This window comes from Monodon monoceros, unplaced genomic scaffold (assembly GCF_005190385.1).
Source record: "Monodon monoceros isolate NGI ecotype Baffin Bay Population unplaced genomic scaffold, NGI_Narwhal_1 Super_Scaffold_3, whole genome shotgun sequence".
Lineage (NCBI taxonomy): Eukaryota > Metazoa > Chordata > Mammalia > Artiodactyla > Monodontidae > Monodon > Monodon monoceros.
In genome coordinates this window covers 28,246,735-28,263,861 of record NW_021703780.1, presented here as the reverse complement: position 1 = coordinate 28,263,861, position 17,127 = coordinate 28,246,735, and the positions used below count along the sequence as shown (strand labels likewise).

The following is a 17,127-nucleotide window of genomic DNA, read 5'->3' as shown; positions in this document are numbered from 1 at the left end:
AATAATAAAATGAATAAGTAAATCAAAAGTAATTAAAATAAACATGAAGGATTAAATTTTCCTATGAGACAGATATCACTGGATTGGGTAAAAAGAATGTAAACAGAAAAACTCAGAATAAAAACAAATAGACAAATCAAACAACATTAATTAAATGCTATTTTCAAGAAACACGTCCCAAACAAAATGACAGTTTAAAAATGAAGGATGGAAAGAAAAAGTACCAAGTAAAAACTTATTTTAAAAACTAGTGTGACAATATTAATACAACAAAAAGATAGAATTTAATGTGGAGATATTTATTTGGATAAAGAGGCCTATTTTATTATGATTCAAGGTCTATTTTTCTAAGAATTTGTAACAATCAGAAGACTTTATTCTTCCAGCCACATCAGTTTAAAATACACAAAGCAAGCCCAGTGAAACATAAGGACTAGCAGATAAAGACATAATCAAAGTGGGAGACATTGACAATTCCTCTCAGATCAAGAAGTGTTACCATGGGACTTCCCTGGTGGTGCAGTGGTTAAGAATCCGCCTGCCAATGCAGGGGACATGGGTTTGAGCCCTGGTCCAGGAAGATCCCACATGCTGCAGAGCAACTAAGCCCGAACGCCACAACTACTGAGCCTCCGCTCTAGAGCCAGGGAGCCACAGCTACTGAGCCCACATGCGGCAACTACTGAAGCCCGCGCGCCTAGAGCCCGTGCTCCGCAACAAGAGAAGCCACTGCAATGAGAAGCCCGCCTACCACAATGAAGAGTAGACCCTGCTCACTGCAACTAGAAGAAAGCCCGCGCGCAGCAACGAAGACCCAACGCAGCCAAAAAAAATTTAAAAAAAAGTGTTACCTTAATGTGAGCAAACATGACTCATGGGTGCAGTCATAAAGAAACTATTCTGCGTCTCACTGTCCTATTGTTTTTGTTCAGTGCCGCTACTTTTCCCCTTTACCCAGCTCAGGTTAACTGGCAGCCTTACAATTTACCCTAAAGGAATAATTCCTGTTTAACTTGTCAAACAGGGTCTTATTTCAGAGATTAAAATGTCTAGTCTTATATAATCATCAAAAACTCTAATCTTGATTTAAGTCCTCTCCTGGAGATCCCACTGCAGGGAAAAATCTAAGGAAAGGAGGTTAATTGGCTTTTTCTCTCTTTCCTCCTGTATTTCTTCTATTCCTTCTCCCCTTCTGGCTAGCTGACTACTCTAATTATGGGATGGATGGATAGGAAATTGGGAGAGAGGCCATGCTGCTCTCTATAAATATCTAGTCCATGGAAATTGTAAGTCTTTTCCCCAAAACTTTGGAAGAGCAGTTTCCTACCAAACTTCAGGCCACTACTTTGCTCCCATGGAGGTCTCCTCAGCCGGTATGTTGTGCTTTATTTAGCTTCTTGGTCTTGACTCAGACCCCTGTCTACTCCTATGTCCCTCTAACTGCAGAGTACGCAGCCTAAACTCTGAGTGGTCACCTGCAACCCCCTTTCTGTTGATGCGGGTGGAGCTGAGGGAGAGCACATTCCTCACTCTTTTTTCTTATGGGAGAGAGAGGGATTGTGACTCAGAGCAGAGTTCAGGCTAGAGATACCCTCTTCAGCAATTTCCTCCAAATCCAACTCTTGACTCTAATATCCTAGATGTGAGTGAGGGACAACATGAATATTTCCTTTGAAAATTCTGCACTGAGGGTCTGCCACCTCACCCTGAGATGTAATTTGTAGTGTTCATGAGTATCAGCCCAAACTTCCATTGTCACATCTTCTGATATAAGTAATAATGGAAAGTTTCTGAATAACAATTTATTTTCTCACACTTTCTCCCTCCCAACAGGTTCTCAGAGAAACACTTACAGCCTTAAATGCATTTAACAGAAAATGAAATAAACAATGAATAGATTAAGCCTTTAATTTGAGATCTTGGAAAACAATTCCAAGTACTTAGAGAGAGAGAATAAACAAAGATAAATTCAGGATTTATAAAACAGAAGAAAAAATTTAAAAGTATATGTGATTTAAAAAGCCAAAACGTAGATTTTTAAAATATATATTAATAAATAAAATATTTAAACTCTAGCAAGTCTAATTAACAGGAAAAAAGAGAATTCACTAGTAATCTACATTAGGAAAAAGAAACAGATATAATTATAGATGTTGAAGAAATTAAAAATAAGAAAATACTACATGTAGATTTATACCAATATACATGAAAAGCTAGATGAAATAATCAGTTTCTAGGAAAATATGAGTGACCAAAGAAATGACTGAAGAACAAGTAAAATACTTTAATAAACCAACAAACAAATTTTTTAAAAAATGGAAAAGTATTTAAAGCAGAAGTGCCTAAATGACATCTGTTTAGCTTATGAGTTCAGTCAAAGCATCCTATAAGGCACTTAATAATTCCTGTTACTTAAGCTGTTTCACGGTAAAGAAAAAGATTAAGGCTTTCTTATTCATCACATGTCTGCTATTAACACCAAGCCAATAATACAAGAGGTACTGTTGTACCTCCTGTCACAAAAACTTAATAATAGTTCGATGTCACATAGAACATAGATATAATTTTAAAAATCAGCAAATTAAATTCTTTTCTTGTTAAAAGACTAAGATAACATAACCAAGTATATTTATCCCAGGACTGCAATATGATATATCATTAAGGAATTCTTTGTAGTTTATAATAGAAATGGTATTTCAAATACTTGAGAGGAAAGACTTGCTATTCAATAGTGTGTTACAATTGGATACCCATATGGGAAAAACTAATGTTATAATTCTACCGCTCATCATATACAAAAAGAAACTCCATATAAATTGAATGTCTATATTTAGAAGTTCATGGGGTTGTTGGAGAAAAAAAAGAAAATATTTTTATTCCTCTGGGATAGCAAAGACCTCCTAATATGCTACAAGACCAAAGCCCCTAAAAGAAAAGATTGATAAACGCAACTCAATGGATAGCAACATGTCCTGTAAAATGCAAGGTATCTTAAATAAAGTGAAAGACAAGCACCAGATTAGGAGAAAGTATTTGTAAGAGAAAAAAAACTATAAAAGTTTACTAAACTTAGTGTATTTTTAAAATGTTAACAATTTTTAAAAAGGCAAGCAATCCAATAGAAAATGGAGCAAATAATACAGTTTATAACTATAAATTACTAATAAATGGTAATAAATATAAAAGGGTATGCTCAATCACACAGGTAATCAGGGGAAAACATATTAAAACCACAGCGATGTGCCGTTTCCTGCTTGGAAGATTAGGTGAAAATGAGAGAATAGTGAGATTCTGCCAGAGTCTGGGGCAACTGGCATTCTCACCGGTGAGTGTGTGAATTGATGCAGTTTTCTGTAGAATTATTTGACTGAATCTATTAAGTTAAAAACAAGGTCTTCCCTTTGACTCAGCTGTTTCCTATGTAGGTATCTTTTCCACACGATCACTTATATGTGTGTTCAAGAAAATAATTTTGTTTGGCATTGTTGTAAGAGCAAAAAAAAAAAAGGGGTGGGGAATGAGTCATCTATAATGTTCTGTCACTAAAGAATGGTTTAAAAGTTTATGCTATTAATTTATTTACTGAGGCGATATATGGAAAGTGCTTAGAACAATGCCTGGAACAGGGCAACAGTGAATAGCAGGTCCTCAGTGAATATTTTTAGAATGACTCTTATATATGTGCAATGCTCTTTATTCTGTGATTGCCCCTCTATACCCATGCTCTGTCCTTCTCTGATTCCTAGGAAGATGACTTGCATTTCCCTTCTGCTTTGGCCTTCTGTTGGTTTGGATCAACCCATGGAGGCACCAACAGGATGGGAGAGTGAGAAGGTATTTCTGATATTTCTCCTTTGCTACTTCCCTGCCATACTGTGATTGGTTGTGACAGCATCCTTCTACCTATGGCCAGACCTCCCACTGGATACGTATGGGCAAGCACCCAGGCCCACAGTCCTCACTCATTCGAGGACCAAATCTCATTCTCTCCCTGTTCCTCAGTCCTCGAGGTGGTAACTGTTTTCTTCTGTTGCTGACACCTGGGTGCTTCACCATCCCTTGCTGGTTCTTTTAGTCCTGCCCATGCACGTTTTCTTCTTAGGAACACAACTACTACACAAGCTATGTAATACCATGCAGCTATTAAATAGAGTGAGGGGGTATTAGATGTACTGACATAAAAACAATTCCACAATGGGTATGTTAGGTTTTAAAAAGCCCAATACCCACAGATGTATTTATCCACATCCATTTATCCATAATTAAGATTTGCCACGTTTTGGTATAATGCTATTTCCAACACTTAGACATTTCAAATCCACAGTGCACTATAATGGAAAAAGATTAAAATATATAATATACATTTGGACAGTTCAATGGCTTATAAAGAACTTTAAATGTCAAAATATGTAAACGACTGATAATCTTAGAAAACTTGGCATTCCAGCAGCGATACTGGGGCATTAATGTAACCCTGCCTTAAGTCCCACACATTCAGGCTGTATCACAAAGAACAAGGATTCCATGGCAACACCAACTGGCTATTCATAGGACTACCACCAATCAGCATGCACTACAGCACAACAACATCATGCACTCTAATAACTTTAATTATGATGACACTTTGGTTTATAAACTGATGATCAAAGAACAGGCTATAAAACTTTAGAAAGTTCTGGTGTTTAGACATCCAGATAATATATCTCCTGACAAATTTAAATTCTGCTGGTTCAAAACCTCAGGAGTTCTCCAGGTGAAATCTGAAACTAAGGCCCATACATGAGGGCCTGGAGAGACTGAAGGAAGAGGCAGCCACTCGGGAGTGGTAGTTGGCAGGTTTAATAAGCAAGAGAACTTATGTAGGAGGCTTACCTTTGGTGCCACAATCCCCGCCAGGATCTTGAAAGTTTATGTAGAGGCCTTACCTTGGTTCAGTCGTGTGTACTGTCCAGATGGTCTCAACAACACATTGCTCTCTCATGGCTGCGTCCTTGAAAACGGCTCCCATTGTAGGAACAGTGGGTAGAATGTGCATCCCAAGGACAGGGGAGGGAGTTGAGGTGCCTCCCATTGCCTGGGTCCAGCTCACAGGTCAACCAGTGGTCATGTCCTCTCCATGACCTCCTCCAGCAAATGCCTAGAAAAGGATATTGAAACATCAATGTATGAATGACAACTACCTCTGGGAATGGAATTAAAATTGGTTTGGTCATGGGGAAATTTTACCTTTTTGTTCTCTAAACTTCTGTATTACTGAAAAACAATTTTACAGGGAACCCATGTTCATTTTATATTATGTAAATAATTTTAAATAAAATTTGATACAAAAATGATAGGATTTTCTTTCTTTTTTTTTTTTTTGTGCGGTATGCGGGACTCTCACTGTTGTGGCCTCTCCCGCTGCGGAGCACAGGCTCCGGACGCGCAGGCTCAGCGGCCATGGCTCACAGGCCCAGCCGCTCCGCGGCATGTGGGATCTTCCCGGACTGGGGCACGAACCCGTGTCCCCTGCATCAGCAGGTGGACTCTCAACCACCGCGCCACCAGGGAAGCCCGATAGCATTTTCTAGAATGGAATTTTGACAAAATTTTGGTAATTCTATGGAAGAGAAAAAGAAAAGAGAACAGTTTGACTATACACAGAGCTCTCTGAGGTCAGTATTTAAAAGAACGGGTTAAAAAAAAATAGGGAGAAATTACATAGAGAGGTCATTAGGATCACTAAATGGATAGTGTGAACGAACTGCCTTAAATGGAACAGTCAGATCTGCAGCAAAATGGCCAGGATAGCCCAAAGCCCAGACTGTGTAGAGACCTATGAAAAAAACTTAAGACAATTATACATACATACATACATATATATATATATATATATATATATATAATTAGTTAAGAGCAGACAAGAAAAACTGAACAAGAGAAGAAACTGTTTAGGAAGATGTACACTTTTGTTAACTTGACAGAAACAACATACATACTCAACTATTATTTAACAAGGAGCTGTAAAGAAAGGGTGTCAGGTGGAATTGAAACTCATGAGAGAAGATAAGAGGGCAACACCTAGACCCTTTAAATGGTATTCAGTTTTCAGATACCAAAAGATTATATTCTAGTATAATAAAAGAATTTACAAATGTGATCAAGAATACAACTGATAACCTTTCTGAACAGGAGAGGTTTCATGGAGATAAACCATATCCAAATGTTTTAAAATGAGACATAGATTCTAAGCACTCAGTCTTAAGGAGGGTTGTGTGCGTGCGTGTGTGTGTAAAGTGATCTTTTAATTTCTAATTCTGTCAGTTTTTTTTTTTTTCCAGAGAATCTGTGTTAGTTTGCTAGCATTTCCATAACAAAATACCACAGACTGGCTTAAACAGCAAAACTTTATTTTCTGACCATTCTGGAGGCTAGAAGTCCAAGATCAAGGTGTCAGCAGGGTTATTTTCTTCTGAGGAACTCCCTCCTTGACTTGTAGACACAGTCCTTCTGATGTCTTCACATGGTCTTTCCTCTGTGTGTAGCTGTGTCCTAATCTCTTCTTATAAGGACACCAGTCATATTGGATTAGGGCCCACACTACTGACTTTGTTTTACCACTTTTAAGACCCTGTCTCCAAATACAGGCACATTATGAAGTATTGGGGGTCAGGGCTTCAACATATGAATTTGGGAAGAACATAATTCAGCCTGTAACAGATACTTATCGCCTTTAACTGAAATTTAATTATTTTAGTGTGTATCTTACTATTGATGTGATTATGTAAACTTCTTAAATGATGAAATGCTAGTTTGCCTTTATATCTCATAGCATCTTTAACCATCTAGGTGATCATTGTTTGTTGAGAGAGAATGAATAAATTAATTAAAGGTACACAGTATGAAGCAATGCCTTCTCACCTCTGGAAGTGCTCTAATTCCAACTGTAAGATCATGTGTGAACACTGCTGCTGAAGAGAGAAAAATTAGAAAATAAAAATCCGAAGTTCCTTCTGTGATTACAGAGTGTGAGCGAATCATGACAGGTGCAGGGACAGCTGTAGAGAGACCTTTCATATTTCTTTCTTCTCCCAACAGGATGATGGCAACCCCCATCTCATCAGCCCAGTCTCCTCTTAGGAACTCATCTTGTATCAAGGCAGAGATGGCTGGCTCAGCGAGGTCCTGGCTCTTATACACGAGAGGCTGGACCAAGGTGGAGAGCCGACCCCTCTCAGAAAGGAGCCTCCCGTCACCTTTGAAGCAACCACCCTTCAGAATAAACTCAGAAAATTTCCCTGTCCCTTTGTGGCATTTAGTGTCTTCTTGGGTTCTGACTGTATATCAGACATAGCGTATCCTTCCATAAACATGGTAACTCGATGATGAATTTGGACTTGGTAATGGACTTGTTTCAGCTCTAACACTTTTTGACAACCCTTCAGACAGTGTGACCAGAGCTTTTCAAAAACATCCTTCTGCTTGCCTGCTTGGTCCTACCCAGTGCTAATCCCTTGGTCGTCAAGAAATAGGAGTCTTTATGATCCTGATCATACTTGGGAGCCGGTTTAAACCTACAACATGCAACCCCATCTCGACCCTAACAAGGTACTGGGAACCTCATGTCATTAAATTCCACAGCCCTGGGAAGTTGAAGGCTGTTCTAGGGAGCTGAACATAAATTAACAATTTATTTCATATCTTCATATGCTCAGAAATCCAAATCCCTAACTTCTAAACTAGTATTGTAAACTTTTTTTTTCAGATGAGGGCTGTTAGAAGAAGTGTTTTTCCAAGTTGTCACAATTAATTCACATTTATGAAATATTCTCATTTCATTTCATTCTGTAAATAGGAGGCAAAGGAGAGAAGTGATCACCATCATTCCAATATCTCGTGACCTTTCCCAAATGTGCCTTTACAGACATGCTTCTGTTCTGGGCCTTGATCTGAAACGGGAAACTGGTTTACATTGTCAGTTATGATGGGAGGTGATGAAGCACAAGGGCAAAAATGGCAATCACAGTCTCTCTCCAGATTCCCAATTAACAAGCAGGAAATTAACAAGCAGCTTTCCTCACCCATCTTGACACTACTTGAAAGCTTGATGGTTTCATTATCATTAAATTCTGCCTTTAAATGTTTTGGATGTTTTCTTTCTTTCTTTCTTTTTTTTTCTTCCCATGATCAACTAATCTGTTAAGTCCACACCACAAGAGGTGAAAAATCCAAAAAGCATTGTCTTAGACTGGGTTCCCTGGATGAGACACAGGGTGACATGCCAAAGGTTTGGAGGAGGTATGCCCAGGAGATAAGCTTTTAAGGAAGTGTGGAAGACAGAATAGGGCAGAGGTAGAAGCTAGTCCACTATGGGGCTGCAACTGAGCCCTTGGCCCCTACTGGGAGCTGTGGGGCTGGGATGGCCCTTCAACATTTTCCGAAATTTAGATTCAGGGGCTTAGCTTTTGTATTCCCACATCAGTCAGTCATTGGCCATGGCTACAGAGGTGTGGGCAAAACCTTGGGTGAGGTGGTTCTAGGCAACCAGCTGAGAGCAGTTCCCTTTGAGGACACAACTATGATCCATCAGCTGTGACATGGGTGTCTTGGTCCTGGTGATCCTGGTACAATTTCCAGAGATCCTCTATAGCAATACAAAATCTAGAAGGAAATTAACTAATATAGAATGGAATATAGCTCTAATATAGCTCTCTGCTTTACACCTGAAAGTTATTTGAAATATTTTGTCATGAAAATTTTGTGAATTTTGCTTTATTACCTAAAACATTTGTGATTACTTTAATATAAGAGCAATGCTTTAAATAATTTACCAGTTTAATTACTTAATCTTTCTCCCTTAGATCGTCTAATAAATTGCTTACGGCTTATGCTGAGGCTTGGAATAGACTCCTGACACAGCATTATAAACCTTCATTGTACAACTCTCCCAGTTTGAGAAGAACAAGTAAGGCAAAATTAACAACAACAAAACAGTAATAATAGTAGTAGTAGTAGTCATAAAAACAATAGTGCCCAACCTTTGTGCAAAGTGTTGGAGTTTTCAAAGTGAGCAACAGTATAGCATAGGGATTACAGAAATGGGTTCCAGATCCAAAGAGACTGTGTTAAAATCCCAGCTCAGATATTTACAAGCTGTGAAAGTCTGAGTAAGTTGCTTAACCTCTCTGGGCCTCATTTTTCTCATATATAAAATGTGGATTATAATAGCCCCAGATTTGTTTTGGAAATAAAATGAGTTGATGTTTATAAAACATTTCAAATAATGCCCCCGCAAAGAACACTCTTTAAGGTTTGGGTACGATACTATCTGCTTTATAACTAATACTATTTTAAACACTGTTTCATAAGGTTTAAAAGTGAACACTATTTAAAGGTTGGCTAAATAAGTATTTCAGCTGATCTTCAAAGCAAGGCTGTAAGACAGGAAATTTAGTCATAATTCATGCATGCAGATAGACATAGTAGCAGTTAAGGTCCTTAGCAAACTCGTACAGCTTGTCAGTGGAATATTTAAGTAGAGGTTCTGTTTATTAAAACTGAATCCCTCTTAGTTTCTTTAGAAATCTTGTTTTTGAAATAGCCACTACAAACTTACTTTGATAAACCAGGCAGAAAGAAAAGGCTCTACTTTTTAAAATTGTGGTAACAGAATTTATTTTATCATGCAGTTGTCAAAGCAATACTCTAGACACTGAAAACATCTGGCCTACATAATAAATATTTTACTCAGTTTAAGTAACTTCATGAGAGTAAGAAGGTGAGAGAAAAAAAGAAGTATCCTTCCTTCTCTACAAAAGAAACGTAGAAACAAAAATGTTTCTGTGTATAGGTTCCCCCAAATCCTTTGTGGTTTAGAATAATAGACTTTTTTTTAGAACTGGAGGGAATGTTAGACATCTAATACCCTCAATTTATAGAATACCAAATTGAAGCTCAGAAAGGCAAAATAAGTTTTCCCAAATTACAATGCTAATTAGACACAGAGCTCATATTGAAAACTATGTAATTCTTACTTCTGGGGTATAATATTTCTTTGTTACAGGAATATTAGCTATATTATCTCTAGTTTTTCCCTCAAAGGAGACTTTTAAATCAGTCTCTATTTTAGACCAGAATACTCCCACATCTGGAGACCAAGCAGATAAGGACTTTAAAAAAAGGTTAATGTAATTTGCTGTTCCATATTATAAAGTCAGATTAAAATATAGGTATAGCTGTTAAAAGAGATGTCTTTATTCCTCTCTACTACACACACTGAAACAAAGTTGGATCATTTACTTTGTACTCTTTTTTCTTGCAGTTTCATGGGCTGACCATACTAATTGTGTTTAAGGAAAGCAACTGCCAAAAAGGTCCCTCAGACATGTAAATTTAATGGCCTATTTCTATAGTGCATGAAAGAAAACTCATTGTGGAACTATGTTAGTGTATTTGAAGTTATCTTAAAAGAGTTTAAAATCTGCTTTTCCCTTGAGAAAAATATGGAACAAGGCATTTGGGCTAGCTGGTGCTAAAATAAATAATAATTTCCCTCCTTCTATATATGACCACTGACATCCTATCTCCTATTGCCAACACAAACCTACACCCAATTAAATCTTTTTGATTGTATGAATTGATGCTTTTGTTTACTGACTGAGAACCAGAAACAGAAATGGTCTTGGTTGGGTAGTGCAGGAGCAGGGGATTAAAAAGGAAGATTTAAAGGATGAAGAAGAAGGATGGAGGAGATGTGGAGCCTATTCCAAATTGGTCCCTTGGCTTGGTTTTGAACTGGCAGAGTAGGGATAGAGTGACAGAGCCGAAGGCCAATATCATAAGGTTGGGACTTTGAAGATTCTGGGCATGAGTGGAGCTGCTTCAGGACCCAAAAGACAAAGAATGGCTCAGAGATGTGGATGCTGGTGCTGTTTCTGTGTGGAACAGAGGGCCATGGAAGCCAGCATCAGGAACTTCCAGATGTAACGTACATGGCTGGACAAGGTGTTCCCATGACTGTCAGTGAGTGCTGTGAAACCACTCTGGTTTGGTCAGTAGATGTGTAACGGGGGAGTCAAACCAGGAAAGTAAGAACAGGACAGACATGTGGTGGTATCTAAGTTTGAATGCAAGTGAGGCATGCTATTGGTTATTCTTGAACATGACTTGGAGACACTTTGAGAGAGGGATAACGTCCTCCTGTTTTAGAGGTGAGGGTACTTGAGGCAGTAGCCATATTACTTACAAGTATATATTTCAAGTTATCCAAAGAGATTCCATCATTGCCTTCAGTTACTCTTTTTACAAGTCTCAACAGGCTCTATGTCATCCATCAGAGAATAACAGACTCACACAGTCATAACTGGAAATGAATTATTTTCATACCTGTATGTTCACATATTATATACATGCAATTAATACCATCACCTCCAGCTCATTTAGTTTTACTCAATGCAGGGACATCTCTACAGTATATCTGACAAATGGTTTTCTAATCCCTCTGCTTTGTCAGCTCCAAATTATAGTAAACCCAAAGCAGTCCCTTGGTAACTCTCATTCTCAGTTCCTACTTCTAAGCCCTCTGCAGCAATAGACTTGCTCTTCTGTATGACATCTGCTCAAGTATTTAAAGACAGCCTTTGTGTCCAGCTCCATCCTGCATTTTCATTTTACCAATCTATCCTATTCTTCGACCACTGTATTTATATCTGGGGTCCTTATCTTTCACTATCTCAGTCAATCTTCTCCATACACTCATTATTTATTGTCTTAATATAGCATTTAAATTGAGACCCAAGATTTCAAAGTGGGCTAACCTCAAGGTATTTCCTCACTTGATAAGGACAATGTATATCTATACTTTCAAAAATAATGACCTTAAATAAAATATTAAATCACTGAAAGAAGTGGAATTAAAAGTGAATCATTTTATAATCTCAGCACCTGCCTTCTGTGGAAGGGTGTGAATGGAGGTAAGTGCAGTAAAGTGCCTACTGAAAACTTGAAATATATCATTATGATACTCATGAAAATACTGTGGGGGGTGAGTATTATCACCTCCATTTTACAGAGGAGGACACTGAGGTTCGGAGAAGTTACATAACTTAACCAAAGCACACAGCTGACATAGGAAAGACCCTAAATCTATGTGTGTATATACATTCATATATGAATTCAAAAACAGTTTTCTCTATCTGGTACTTACTTCTCCCAGTCCTTGCTCCTCCATCTTAGGTGATATTTTAGGAGAGGAGAAAAGCATCTAAACCGGCTTCTTATATACTTAAATTATTCACTCATCCTAATTTAAAAGATAGAAGTAGGAGTGGGTAGGTATGGCAGAAAAAATTGTCCTCAAGGCATAGTACAGAAGGGCAACAATTCTAAGATGATTAGAGAGTCTCGGGCACCATTAATGTGGTAATGGGTGGAGATGGCTACACAGAGATAACTTGTGGTCAATTTTTACACTCAAGTATTTTCACATGAATTTATATCCTCTATCTTGCATGTATGTAATTCTTGTCAAGGGGGTGAGAACCAAACATGGACATTTACCTCAATCCTATTACATTTCATCTTTTTTTTTTTTAAATGTCCATTTGTCTGGCCTGTTCATTCTGCCAACCAGTGAATTTGTTATTTATGTGAGCATTACATCATCCATATATTTGGGCATTCTGGGTCTTTATTCAGCCTCTGATCTAAATCTTGAAATGGACTGAATGTAGGGCAGAGAGGTTTCACACCTTTCTCTTCCCTGGCATATACATAATAAAGATCAGAATTGAAAAGATGAAAGGCTTCCTTGAAAGCATGCTCACTGGAGAAAATCTCTCCAGAATTACTAACACCAATGTTCCCTTCTTATTTTGTATCTCAAAAACAAAAAAACCAAAAAACTCTCAAAACTAAAAAATGTACCAAGTAAATACACCTAATATCATATATTATCATATCTAATAATACTCTTATGAGAAAGGTAATAATTTTATATTACTGATAAGCTAACTAAATTTCATAGAATGTAAACAAATCTTTTGATATTACAGATCTCATAAGTATCAGACCCTGATTATAAGACTGGTCTCTGATTTGGAAGTCCATACTATGAAGCACTACTCTCTCTAAATACCTGCCTAAGTCTTCTGTGATTCTCAACTTTTCTATGTACTTGTTTCTCTCCTCAGCCTTTCCCTTAATCCTGTCCTCAGTGTGGGAACCTGGCAGTGGCAGAGTGCCAGCATCACTATCATTTTCTAAAAACAGAACTCCAGCCACCAACCGGGATTCTTGAAGATTCTTAAAACTTCTATATAGGGATCCTTTAAGTACACTCAAAAACTCCATGGCTTTATATCAATGTATACATGTTTCTCTATATATAACTGCTTTTTTAAGTTGAATTAAAGAATAGTTTGCCATTGCAAATTCTTAAGGCTTTTAAAAAGTAAAAGGGCTATTCATCTTTAGAATATGGTTTCACTGTGTTTCTTACTGACACATGGAATAGGTTAACAATTCTTTTAAGAATTCAAGACTTAGAAGACAAATCCATACCATTATATTGGATCATCCTGGTAAAATTTTGGGATTTTTTTTCCCTCCCAAACGCTTACACTGTTGCTAGGTGTTGGGTAAGTGACAGGTTGATTCTTTAAGTCAGCAATGGATGCTGTGGGGAATAAAAAAGAATAAGACCAGAACACATCCTTAGGTAGAGGAGATGCTTAATCACCTTGTGATACTGGACAGAATACATATGTAAATAACAGGAATATAACCTGAATACAAACTTAATAGATGTTCAACAGCGTATTATGACAAATCTATGTACAAACTAGCACCCAGCATTTCAAAATGTAATTGCTTTTGACATTATTGCTGATTGAATCATTGCACTCACTTGGGATGGCTATTATCAACAGCCCAATTTTGAAATGATTTCTGAACTAACCATTAAAATGCAAACTTCCTTATTGAAGTTTTAGTCAGCTATTGAATGTAAATAAAATATCCCAAAGACCGATTTTCACAGAAGTGGGTCAGAACACTGCACGTTGTCTAAGCTTTCATCCATTAGCTTAAATCATAAGACCCTACACAAATGAAAATATGTGGTAGAAATTTCCTGAACATTTATGTGTAAAGAAATACTAAACAACAAACTTGAACTAGTGTTTGAAGCAGACAAGGTGAACTAAATTTGGATCCTATTTATCATTCACAAATCTAATTATTCTTTTATTTATCTCCTTTCATTAAATTACAAATAGAAGAGCCACTAATACTTTTGACCTACATACATGTGCATCAACTTCACATCTTACTTTCCTGAGTACAGATTGAGATTTACTCAAAATTTCCATATATCACCAGTCTTAATTGATATATGTTAACATATCATTGTCATTCAGAGTAAAATTCCCAAGGAACTATCTTTAAGTATTGAATGTCCCAGTTATTCTTGCTTATCAGTCTGTCCAATATTCACAATACACTGATAAGTGTACACCAGTTTATGCATGTGCAAATAATATGCATTAATGGACACATATTACCATATAATGGGATAAAATTAGGAACAGGTAGTTCAGGGCTAGAATGTATATTTCTGAGTTCTTGAAGAATATATAAATGCCTCTTAAATTCTGAGTGGCATAGCAGCTGTTTCACCACAGTTCTCATCCCCTGAGTCCTTATGGGTAGAAAGACTTTATGTGGTGGATGACAGGCTTCATCTGTTATATAAATAAACTGACTCCTAGAGAAGTGATGTGCCTCTTCCTAGGTCATGTACCTATTTCATAGCAGAACCAGAACTAAAACCTCAGCTTGTCTATAACAATAACTACTATTTTATTAGAGTCCTTGTATATTGTAGGCACTCTACCTACAGTATTTTTAATTACAATCCTTTAATGTGTGTATGCATTACCACTTCCATATTATAAATGAAGAAACTGAGCCTTGGGACTTTAAACAACTTATCCAAAGTCAAGCAGCTGACGTGATGTAGAGAAAGTGGTTCAAGTCAGATCTTTCAAGCCTCCTGCTTCTACTAGTGTCATGGATAGAGAGGCAGAAGCCTGGCAGTCACTGTCATTTCCCAAAGCTCTGTCTGGAAATGTCAGTCCCCATTGAACATTTGAGCATCTAGAGATCTTCCTCATTTTTACTGCCTACATCACCATCCCCTATTTCAGGGCAAGAAATCTATTTCAAATGAAAAAAACTTCTATCTCATTTTTTCCTTGCTTAGTTGGTTCTATCTCATTAAAATGTTGTTTCTCTAATAACATTTTAAATTCTAAAATGGTAAATAAGTCAGTGTTCTGAGTCTTGTGAAATCCACTTTCTACAATTTATTTTTCCTACCAAATAGTCTTTAGAGATGAAGAACCATGACACTGTACCAAGTTCATTGTTTAGAGGCAGACTTTCTCATGGTATTACCTGTGGCAACTCCTCCTTTACCTCGGTCACTCAGCAGATAACTGATTATTGCAGTACCTAATGTTTATCGAGCTCTCACTGTGACTTGTACTGTTCTAGGCACTTTACATGGATTAGCTTGTGAAAACTACCTTTTGAGAAGAATCTTATTAATCATGTATTACTGATATCAAAACCAAGCCACACTTTGTGGACTATTAGGCAATTCTGTAATGACCACTTAATGATCAATAAAGAGAATATTGAGGCCTAGAATTTTCTATGTAATTTGGACATGCTGTCCAATTCCACAGTTAAAGAAGCAGGTACTAGAGTTGGGCCAGCTGGCTTTAAATCCTGATTCATCATTTACAAGCCATGTCATCCTCAGCATGTTACCAAATTCCTACTTTTCTCATTGCATAAACAGCTCACAAACATAGAATTTTTGCCCAAATGACATTTATTTCTTAGTTGCAGAATTGATCCAACTCTCTTCTTCACTCCTGTGATTTCTTTCTGTTAAGGATTTACTTCTCCAAGACTGATTCCCTGCAGGTCTACTTCTTGCAAAATTCTATGGAAGTCAGCTATATCTGATGTTGAAGGTAATCAATCCAGGTAAAAGGCAAAGGTGGCTGAGGCCACGGGACATGCCATGTTGGATAGCTGCAACCACAAGGCTTGGACCTCCCTGGTTGTGCCATGGATGTGGCTGATGCCTCCACAGTCTTGATGAGTGAAGTTCCAGACTGCAACTGGCCTGCCATATTGCATGGTCACCACCACAAGACTGGGTAGATCCCAGCCTCTGTCCATCCCATGAATGTGGAGGTGAGAACAGGGCTGGAAAAGTGTAAACTTTTGAAAAGGAGCAGAGATCAAATACATATCCTTCAATCTCAGTTTCATCTGTTCATTTTATCCATTTTAACTTGCATAAATTTATTTTCCCTCTCTGAGTTCCCACTTGACAGAGTAATTGCAGCTTTCTAACTGTAGTGAACAACATGATCAGAGGACTTGGGGGACAGTGTAACAAAAGTTTCTAACCTGTCTCTAAGTTACATTTTAGCAATTATTCACTACAAAGCCAGCCTCAGTAATTTTGAGTTACGTTTCTTATCCCTACTTGGGTTCCATTTTGTTTTTGTTCTTTGGCATTATAACTTAACATTAATGCTTTAACAATGGGCATATCAAATTGGTTATATCTTCACTAAGCAGTTGAGAATAGGAAATTTTTGTCTAAAATTAAACTCGAATAAAAATGGCCAGAAAACTTACAACTACAATGAAAATTACAAGGTTTCATTCTCTTTCACACATATGACATTTTGCATTGCTTTTTACAAAGTATTTGTGTATGTATATATATATATTTGGGGCAACTACCAAAATTACTGGCTAAACATTAAGTTAAATGCTGATAGTTCTTTTCTCTGTGTTTAATGTTTGGTTTCGTGTAATTGTTTTACCTGCCCATTAAAAGAAAAAGCCAAAAATGTTCATTTGCATTCAGATGTTGCTTGCTATTTTCTTTTCAGTTAAACATGCAAATTGTCATCATTGGCGAATTGACTATACAGCAATTAGATGGAAATCATCTCTTTTATACAATTTTTCTAAAGTATGAATATCTCTTCAATTTTCCAAATACATTTCCCTTTTTCCGTGTCTCAGGTTTTGTGTGATTTCTGTTTTTTTCATTTT

The 17,127-nt window shown here is 37.2% G+C and overlaps 1 long non-coding RNA gene across 1 annotated transcript; it reads left to right on the top strand.

The window, feature by feature from the left end:
- The first annotated feature begins 3,192 nt into the window (after positions 1-3,192).
- On the top strand, positions 3,193-7,379 carry LOC114908114. Its single transcript, XR_003796852.1, has 3 exons — positions 3,193-3,325; positions 3,747-3,834; positions 7,078-7,379. It is a non-coding gene; the product is annotated as an uncharacterized LOC114908114 (long non-coding RNA).
- The last annotated feature ends 9,748 nt before the right edge of the window (positions 7,380-17,127 follow it).